The sequence below is a fragment of the Camellia sinensis genome, chromosome 7 (assembly GCF_055761805.1).
Source record: "Camellia sinensis isolate YWXY chromosome 7, ASM5576180v1, whole genome shotgun sequence".
NCBI classification, from domain to species: domain Eukaryota; kingdom Viridiplantae; phylum Streptophyta; class Magnoliopsida; order Ericales; family Theaceae; genus Camellia; species Camellia sinensis.
In genome coordinates this window covers 13,444,828-13,452,023 of record NC_138967.1, presented here as the reverse complement: position 1 = coordinate 13,452,023, position 7,196 = coordinate 13,444,828, and the positions used below count along the sequence as shown (strand labels likewise).

General features: G+C 33.6%; 1 long non-coding RNA gene across 1 annotated transcript; it reads right to left on the bottom strand.

Annotated features, from left to right (window-relative positions):
* Nucleotides 1-295: 295 nt before the first annotated feature.
* LOC114259888 (uncharacterized) lies at nt 296-6,984 on the bottom strand. The gene is made up of 4 exons (XR_014334981.1): nt 6,857-6,984; nt 6,703-6,730; nt 1,859-2,042; nt 296-527 (listed from the first exon to the last, which is right to left on the bottom strand). It is a non-coding gene; the product is annotated as an uncharacterized LOC114259888 (long non-coding RNA).
* Between the last annotated feature and the right edge of the window lie 212 nt (nt 6,985-7,196).

The following is a 7,196-nucleotide window of genomic DNA, read 5'->3' as shown; positions in this document are numbered from 1 at the left end:
AATACCGAAGGATAACAGTTTGTTAATGCTATGAAATTGCTTTTATAGCAATCTAGTAATGTTACAATTTACTATATCATAACTAACTAAGAATGTTATAATAAAGCATGCCAACAAACTTTTTGATAACATTTTTTTAATGCTATAAATTCCTCATTATGATAGCAATTTTAAATGCTATCATCTAGTATTTATAAATATAATAAAAATCCATTCCAACACCAATATTGAAAACCTAAATCCTGTAAATGCAACAAACATATTTTCATCCATCACATACAAAACAGTATTATCATTGAAAAATAACTCATCACCATAAATTTCAAGAAATAATAAAATTGTCATAACATGGTCTTAATAAAGTACCAAAACACAATCTCTCACTAGGTTCAGAAAAATAAAAACAAAAACTTAAAGCCATAATGTCGGTATGTAAAGACATAATGACACATTCAAATTCCTTTTTATGCACCCACAAACTTCCAAGCTGACTTCTATTGGTCCCATCTTCTTTCCAAAGATAATAACTACAAAACAATAATCAACATGTCACAGTAAGTATAATCAGTTTAAAAATGGAGTCTATATCATTAAAAAGGAAAAATAAAAATAAAATTATATAGTTTACATGTATCTCCCATGTGTTGCATCCTATATTTTTTTTAAATGTTTGTGTCGACCTATTTGTGTCGTGTCACATGTCGTCCGTGTCTATATAACTGAAACTCATGAAATCAATATATAACTGAAACTCATGAAATCAACAAATTTCAGAGAGGGAGGGAGGGGGAGAGGTGGTTGAATAGTGGGTGTTTGGAAGCATGTATATAGATGGAAAGTTGTGCAAAAAATAGCAAAGTGATTGAAGTATGAGGGTGTCATCTTGCATCACAACTGTATCGTGGGTATAATTTTGGGATCATTGTATGTGCAAAGAATTATTTTTGCTTTTTATGTTGTTGGATTACCTTCTTAAATAAATCCATGACTCTCTAGGTTGCATGCAACAGCTTCAAGGAAATCTTGGATGATTCTATCCTATGTTCTAGATATTGTATAAATACAGAGTTAGTTTGACCGCCCATTTCCACATCTCTCCTCACACATTGGGTGCCCTCTCAAATGGTCTGGAAAAGGATAAAAGGGGGCTGTGGAAATAACAACTCTCTATTATTTAGTAATTCTGTGTTGTAGATTTAGTATCCAAGTTCAATTACTTGTTATCATTTCTTTTGTTGATGCATCTCTTAGAGTGGCAGTCACCATATTTCCAAATAACTGTCTATCTTGTTTCTTCATTCCTACTACCTTACAAATGCTTGTCTCTTTATGAACCAAGGCATCACCCTCTCTATCATCCATAATGAATTTTTTAAGGGTTTTAATATTAATTAATAATTTATTTATTTAATTTACATGCTTTTTTTTTCCTCTGTAGGTTCTTGACCTCAGCATGAATCTTAGTGCTGCTAGTGCTGTAGAAGAATGAGAAGAAACCTTTTAGTTTGTGCACTGCATGTAATTGTGAGATTTGTTCTTACTAAATTCATTCCATGGGATGGATTGCCACATGTTTTCTTCTTGGGTCTTGTTATTGAGAGTTAGCTCGAATTTATAACTTGGTTTTCTCTATTTCATTTTACAGAACATCATTCATAATCAATGTTTGGTTGTTTTGAATCTGATGTGTAGAATTGAGAATTGTGTCGGTAGCTGACCCGTCTATTCATTAAAAAAAAAAAACATTTCTAGATTCCTTACAAATACATTTCTCAAGGTGGAAAAAATAGAAATGAAAATAATAAGATGTACATTGTTCATGAAGAGTAATTTTTTTAATCTTTAAAAAATTACTAACCTGTAGAAGTGATCACTGCCCCATAACAACTTTGTCAGCTGGCCATGCAACTGTAGTACCCACAGCATCTTGGAATGAGAGATGAGAGTTCACTAATATGTGGGTTGAGTGATGGTAGCACAAATTGACTGTTTTTCTCAAGTTTGCTCATTTTATAGGTACATGAATAAGCAAGACATGCAGTCTGTGAGTGAGGGAAACCAAAATCAGTGGGTTGAGAGTTTTGTGAGAAAGATAAAAATTCTTACCAAAATTTCACTAGCCATATTAAGTGTTGATTTATTTTTGTCTACTGTTACTTACATTCTGTGCAGGTACCAGGAGATGAAGACCTCGAGTGTTGTGAGATTCTAAATTGTGGGTTGAGAGAAGTGAGCTCATATATTGTGTGGTGCTATATTGAATTGTTTGTTTCTGTGATTAGCTATCCTAAGTATAGGTGGTACTCATACAACCATCTGCAATGGACAAGATCTACCAACTTGAGGAAGCATGATCACAAGCATAGTGGTTGCAGGAAAGTGTGGAAGCACTGTGAAGGAGCTTTTTTACCCTTTGCTGGTTTCATTAAATCTTGGAATTATGGTGATAGGGTGCATGGCCGCTGCTGTACTAGATCATGGGAGCATGGTGATTTACACAGAGGCTGCTGGAAAGTGTGGCAACATCATGTAGGCCAAAGTCTTCTCTTTGTTGGAGGCATTCTTCCTTGGAAGAAAGGGGACAGTGTTTGTGGCTTCTATAAACGCCTAAGGAGTGAAGAAATTTGTTGTTCTTTGAACTGTATACATCTGTTGGGTTCTTTTGGAGATTTCTCTAGTTCTTTTTTGAACCTACCCTTGCGGGGTGTGCAAGGGATTTTAATCCATATGGTCTGTTTTGCTAATTATATATTCATGGTCCACATATTCTTTTATGGGGCCCAGGAACATATCATCTTGTTCACAGCATGCTGCCCTATCTGTTAAGGTTTTGCGTGGTATTTTGGGTATTGTTAGGGTGTTATCTTGGAGGCTTGCTTATAGGTTTGTTGATGTTCTTTTTATATCTTGGTTTTTTTGGCTTCTCCCCAGGTTTTCTCTTAGTCTGGACAAGTCTCCTATGTTGCTGCCCATTTTTTGTTTTCATTGATATATAGTTCTTTCTTTTTATGGGGTTAGTTAGACTAAACATCAGCAACATTCAGCAATCAGCCAACTATCTAAGAGAGACCAAACAACATTAAGCCTTGAGACTAATAAGGCCACAAAAATCCTTCAACAGACAGGGCCATAAGCCTTGAGACTAAACCAAACAGATCAACAAAACATAACTTTTCAGCCGCCAAATAGAACAGCAGCCTTAAGACTAAACTAAACAGACCAGCAGACCAATTCCGGTTTGTGCAGATAGTAGGAGACTAAGACCTGATCTGCTGGTTGGATCTGGTTGGTTCTGGATGGAGGCTAAGACCTGGATTGAGTGGGTAAAATCATGCTGGTAGGTTCTGAGCTGTAATACCTTGGTCTTAGCCTTGGAATTTAGTGGGTAAAATCATGGTTCTAGGTAAAATCATGGTCTGGTGGGAATTCATGTCCTCTGCTACTGTTATGCTGCCTTTTGATTAGGGTGGAGCCGCACTTTGATGGATTCTGCTGTTGTGCTGTGCTGGGGTTCTGTGTGTGGTGGGTTTTGGATTGAAATCTATTTGTTAAGTTTAGAGCTGCTATGAATGTGGTTGGTTCTGGATTGAAACTTAATTGCCATGAAAGGTTCCGTGTCCAAAAGCTAATGTGCTGGTTCTGAATGTGGTTGGTTCTGGATTGAAATTTAATTGCCATGAAAGGTTCAGTGAGGTGTATTGCATTATATTGGATATGGAAGGGCATTGAAGTTGGCTATGGTATGATGGTGTGTAGCTTCCTGCTGGGGTTCTGGTGTTTGCTGGCTTAGTGTGTATGCTGTAGGTGTTTGTTGTCTTAGTGTGTATGCTATAGGTGTATTATGGTTTATTGCAGCAGTATGCTAGTGCTGTAGGCTGCTTCTGTTGTTTTTTCTAAATTTTGGTTCCTCTTGATTGGCTTCTCACCAATCTTTGGGTTAGTGCTCGCATATGTTTGTGCTTCCTTAGTGGTGCCAACCTAGTTGGGATTATTAAGGTTAGCGTTGATGTTTTTTACAGTTTCCATCTTTTTAAATGTAAGTTTTAGCATATTTTGCTTTCTTCATTTATAAAGTTTCGTTTTGTTGATCAAAAAAAGCAGACCAATTCCAGCTCAACCCTCTAACTAATAGAGCAAAACAGAACAACAGAACAATAAAACAGAACAAGCAGACTCATAATCAGCCCCTAATATGTCAGCAGTTGAAAACTACATCAGTGACTGAAAAGGGGAAGTCTTTGATAGAGGCCTTGAGCCAAAAGGCTAATCTAACCTTGAACACAAATCAGCAACATTCAGCAATCAGCCCCTAATCATTAGCAGCAACTAAGACAGACTAAACATCAGCATGAACACAAATCAGCAACATTCAGCAATCAACCAATTATCTAAGAGAGACCAAACAACATTAAACCTTGAGACTAATAAGGCCACAAAAATCCTCCAACAGACAGGGCCATAAGCCTTGAGAATAAACCAAACAGATCAACAAAACATAACTTTTCAGCAGCCAAACAGATCAGCAGCCTAAAGACTAAACCAAACAGATCAGCAAATTATAAATACAAACAATCAACAAAATCAAAACCCAATCCATATATATCTATACTATATATAAAGTGAACATTTTTTATGGTGTCCTGAAGCCTTAGTTTCTTATGTTACCACGTGTCCACTTTTTTATTTAAAAAAAAAATAGATAGAAGAGAGGAGGGGATTTGAACCTTGGACTTATATCAAATGAAGAAGACTCTTACTACTTGATCAGCACACTATATATAATAAATATTTTATTTTATTTTTACTTATTTAAATTGCACACGTATCGCGTGTGTGAACCGTTAGTTATAATATATGCCTATTTTCATGCTTTGTTCAATAAAAAAAATATAAAATTGTACTATAAATAGAATTATTATTCACCGTTATAAAAAAAAATGAATTACTGAATGATGATTCTATTTTATTATGGTGAAATCAAACACTACAATAAGTTAATAAGATGAAGACGAGAATTGTTCACTTTTTTCATTAACCTTACAAGACTCCAAGACAAAGTAGTTCACTATAATAAATTGAATATAATCATTCAATTCTATTCTATTTTATTCCAGTATGACTCTTTTTATTTCTTTTCTTTTTTATTCTGTGAGAGTGAGACAAATGATTTAAACAAACAAAAAACAAATTTCAATTTAAATAAATGAAAAATATATATATTTTTGAAAAGTATGGAGAGATGTGCTTAATATCTAGATGCAGTGTGAATTGGAAAAATGGGATGCTGCCACCTGATTCGCAAGCTTGAACTTCAAACTAATCTCTCATTTCATTAGTGTGAAGCCAATACCATGGCATGATGTGAATTTTGATAAGCAAAACCCTAACATTCCATCGCGAATCTAACTTTGAAATAGGGATTTATTTTTTATTTTTTATTTTTTATATTTGTGGCCTAATAACACATTGTTTTAATTTTTTATGTATCTATAATTAAAGTGAGATAATTATCTTTGAAATCTCTTATAACCTTTTTTTATCATAATAAACTCATGGCAATTGTAAACGTAACCCTAATTTTGAGTGCATCACATAAATCGTGTTATTTGTGCATAATTGATTTATCTTTTTAAGAACTAAATTAAGAGCTCCAAATGGGGGCAGGGGTTAAGACCACTCCACCTGTTGTCTATCCATCTTATCACCATCTCATTTAGAGTTGTCACCATTGCACTCAATACCGTGTGTGATAAAAGAGAGATTAACTGTAACCATAATCCACACTTCAGAAATGTCATAAAGTTTTATGGGGCATGATGATCTCAACACTCTTAAACAATTCATCATTTGATCATTGTGCAGAAGTGACAAAAGCTTAAGTTTCTTTTACTAATCATCCCACTCACCAAAAGGTTAAAATATATATATATATATATATATATATATTAAAAAGTCATTCCTGAAAATGACTTGCCAAATCATTTTTCAACTTTTATTATATTTTTGAGCATCTATTTGGTGTCTTTAAACTTTTTTTTTCTTTATACTTCCAATTTTCTATTCCCAAAAATAAAAATAAAAGCAATAGAGAAAAGGGTGTGACTTGAACTTATGACTATAAATTTGATAAACTAGACTCTTACCATTTGAATTACATACAATATATAACAAATATTTTATTTATTTAGTTATCAGACTTGTTATTTATTATATATGAAAACTGCAGACACCATGATTAATGGTGGGGAGCAACCAACTTAGATAATAAATAAGATTAAAAGAGGTGGGTCTGGTATGGGTATGCTGAATAACTTTTGAATTGCAATTATGGACTCTTAATGTAGAGTTGTTCGGTTGTGTGTAGTTTGTTTTGGTTATTGGGTCATATAGATTTGTATCTCATCTCTGTTTTAGAATAGAGAGAGATATATATTCTTAACAATGGTGGTGAATGGTTTTGGGGATTGCGTGACTACACTTTGGGGTCTCCACAAGCATCGTTGCGATCAACAAAATCAACAAAATCAAAACCCAATCCATACAATCAGCAAAATCAAAACCCAATCCACACACACACACACACACACATATATATATATATATATACACGCACAAGCAAAATCAATCCAGCCCAAAAATTATACACAAAAAACAACATGCATGTATCAATCAATATAAAAAAATTAGAGAAATAATACTTACAATCTGTTCCCAAAATCCTCTCTTTCTGCTGTACTTGAGATTAATTTAGAGGATTTCATATAAACAAAAAAAAATAGAAACTATAATCAGTACATATATATATATATATATATAATAATTGATGAAGGAAATCGCAAGGGAGAGAGAACATTACCTTTAAACAACACAAAGCTTCACAGAATCGCAGAATCGTAGAATAAGAAGTAGTCCTAGAAGCATTAGAAGCATTGTTGTTGATCATCACAATGAGAGGAAAAATAGGAAACTGATTTGGGAGTGGGTTTGCTGAAAAATAAGGGCGCCAGATTTTAGCGCAAAAAATCTGGGTCTTTTCGTTTTAATATAATTGATAGCATTATATTTTTATTTATAGCATTTATACACTGTAATTAAAATCTTGAATTTCCGAATTATTTCACAATATGTATGAAAAGCTATTAAAATTATATTAAATGTTATAAAAATTGAAATGTTCTCACCAGATGCTATTTTAT